This window comes from Dipodomys merriami, unplaced genomic scaffold (genome assembly GCF_024711535.1).
Source record: "Dipodomys merriami isolate MVZ:Mamm:240054 unplaced genomic scaffold, mDipMer1.0.p SCAF_52, whole genome shotgun sequence".
Classification (NCBI taxonomy): Eukaryota; Metazoa; Chordata; class Mammalia; order Rodentia; family Heteromyidae; genus Dipodomys; species Dipodomys merriami.
The window spans coordinates 886,614-889,859 of record NW_027206091.1 but is presented as its reverse complement, the minus strand read 5'-3'; the positions used below and the strand labels follow the sequence as shown (position 1 = coordinate 889,859).

The 3,246-nt window shown below is 36.5% G+C and overlaps 1 pseudogene; it reads right to left on the bottom strand.

Moving 5' to 3' along the window:
* Nucleotides 1-2,671: 2,671 nt before the first annotated feature.
* LOC138811375 (U6 spliceosomal RNA) lies at nucleotides 2,672-2,771 on the bottom strand (annotated as a pseudogene).
* Between the last annotated feature and the right edge of the window lie 475 nt (nucleotides 2,772-3,246).

Sequence of the window (3,246 nt, the reverse complement as noted above, 5' to 3'; positions counted from 1 at the left end):
TGAAGTAGCTAGCTGAAACTTTGTAGATGTGTGATCTTCTAAAGAAATGTCAACTGACAACCCATGGAGTTTTTCTTCCATTATAGCAATCATCTTCCCTTGAGTGTCACACTCATTTATATAGTAAAAATCTAGAATGGAAATAGAAGCCAGATTTAGCCTGTAAATTTCTAATGGAGATATCACAACATAATTCACTGTATGGGACTCAGAAGTGACATGATACCTTCTAGGGTGGATGTTTCCTGTCCCTAAGCTTTAAAAGTTGGATTGTGGCAAACTCTTTCAAAATGTCGATCCCAGTTACCTGGACCATGGCAAACTGAGCAAGCAAGGCACAGGGACTCTTTAAATCTCCCTGGAAAGCTGAGATCTTCTCAAGGATGAAACCCAGTGACTTTTTAAGAGGCCTGGATGTAGAAATTAGGAATATACAAAAAAAGTGAAATTTCTCGGCTCATTATAAAGGAAAAAAATAAATACACCACTAATTTCTTTTGGGCCCTAGTACCTGTCAGAGCTTCTGGGAAAAACAAAGACCAAAAGCAATTCTTGTTAAAATTCAATTGTATTTGTGTCAGGTTTTATGTTACAATACAATTTTAGCCTCTTTACAAAGAGGTTAAATCCCTAGTTGGTTTGAAATAAATTCAGTTTCTCCAAAGATGACCAAGATGAAACAAAAGCATGAAGCATTTTTATTTTGCTCCTCAGAGTTCAAATTCTTGGCAGTATTTTTCCCCTTTGCCCATTACCACAGACGTTTTCTTTGACACATCAGTGTAGAGAAAAGCTCTTGCTTCTTTATAGAAAGATCCATGGATTCTTTCAGTATAAAAGATCCTGGGTTATTTTAGGCAAAGACAGCAGCATGGAGTGATTCAGTGGGCAATGCTCACATTGTGCCCCGGCACAAGCTTTTACCTATTTATAACAATCTCATTGCATTTGCTTTCAGAGGTACTGCTTTATGGTCCATTGGTCAGACTAACACAGAAATATGCCCACAAGGCAATATACTTGCAATCTCTCTGAGTGATCTGCACTGAGTGGCAGAAGACAGAATGGCAGCTGACGTGCTTTCTTTTCTTCAGCAATGGAGGGATGCCACAGTTGCTCAAGTCCCCAGAATTTATGATTGTGAAATTTGTTATTCCATATAATATCATAACCCAAATGCAAAGAATTATTTCATAGAAATGATAACACAGTTAAATGATCAAATATGTGTTTTAGGTTTTTTTTGCTATATGAATGGGAGGGCAGAGTGCCTATTTATTGTGTTTAACTTAAAGTTTCATCTTGCTTCTTTTACAATTTTTAAAATCTGAATCTGCTTAAAATAGGCATCTTCTGGGCTGGGAAGGTAGCTCAGTGGTAAAGCGCTCGCTTTGCATGCCTGAGGCCCTGGGTTCGATTCCTCAGCACCACATAAGCAAAAAGAAAAAAGCCAGAAGTGGCGCTGTGGCTCAAGTGGTAGAGCACTAGCCTTGAGCTGAAGAGCTGAGGGACAGCGCCCAGGCCCAGAGTTCGGGCCCCATGACCGGACCCCCCCCCCCAAAAAAAAAATAGGCATCTTCTGGTTTTTAAAAATTTCATCTTACTATCAGTTCTATATATTTTTTGTTTAATTTTTGAGACAGGAACTTTTTATGTATTCCAGGATGGTCTTGAACTTGCCACTCTTGTTCCTTAGCTTCTGACATGAAAGGATGTAAGTATGTACTGCCTAGCTATACAAGTTACTTTAATTAGAACACCATATGCCTGTTGGATGCCCATACTGGTCTTACAAAATCAAGCTATTTTTGCCAGAGTTCACTCATTTCATTTCTCTCTCTTTCTATTCGTGTGTGTGTATACGTGCGCGCGCTATGGCTTGAACTCAGAGTTTCACGCTCTTGCTTAGCTTTTTGCTTAAGGCGGCATTCTAGCACTTTAGTCACACTTTACTTCCAGCTTTTTGAGTCACATCTTCCTTCTAGCTTTTTGCTGGTTAACTCAAGATAAGTGTCTCTGTGATCCTCAGATCTGTGTCTCTATGATCCTCAGATCTCAGCCTTCTGAGTAGCTAAGAATTCTACGCATGAGCCATGGGTGCCTTGCCTTTTCTTTCTTTCCTTTTATCATGAAGACTAGTCTTTTTATTCCCATGCATGTTGTTATGCTTTCAAAAATTGCTTTTATATCCATACATGCTGAATATTTTGGTATATGAATTAAAAATTTTTATTTTTGCAGTATAGTTTTCTTTTGTATAATTTTTCAAAATGCACCTATTTTTACATGCTTTTCTCAGTTCTCTAGCCATGATAAACAGTGTTACCAAGACCATTCTTGCAATGTTTCTAAGTGTCAGGTTTGGACTAAAATGCGATGGCTAAGCTACTGATAGGAACACCTTCACCTTTCATAGCCATTATCAAATTTTCCTACAAGGAGAAATATTGGCACTCTCTGCACACACTCTAAGTACTAAAATATTGTCAGTTATATACATAGCAAATGTATTTTCCGGTCTATAACTTGCCTTTTCATTTTGCTTATAGGTATCACCATTTTCATTTTATTTTATTATTTCGTTTTATATCTGAAATTTCTTTTACTTTGCATGATTCTTTGTCATCTGGATCCAGTACTCCCTAGTTTATTATTTACTTATTGTTATTATTTTTTAATAGGATGTTTCACAGATTTGCTTGCCATGCTTGCACAGGAAAATGCTAATCTTCTCTGTCCAAGTCCATTTTTAGAATATGTTCTGCCAGAGCAAATTCATACTTGGATTAATCCAAGCCAATCTAGGTGCAAAATTAGCTCCTCTTTAATGACTCTTCCTGAACAAACATATTGGTGACTCAGGAAGGTTTTCCTGATGATTTTGCACTTGTGACAAAAGAAGAGTTCACCTCTCCTACTTTACATTAGATAAATCAGTGCTTCCTGTTAACCAATTTGGCAACATAGCCAAGTTATGGAAACAACCTTGATGCTCCACAATGAACCAATGGACAAAGAAATTGTTACATATATATAATATATACATATGTATTTATATATACACACATATATACATATATATGTATATGTATATATATATATATATATATTACACAGCTATCAGGAAGAATGATATGCAATTTGTAGAGAAATTAATGGACCTAGAAAAAATTATGTTAAGTAAGGTATGTAATATGTCAGGCTCAAAGAGACAAAGGACACATATTTTTTCCCATATATGGAGGT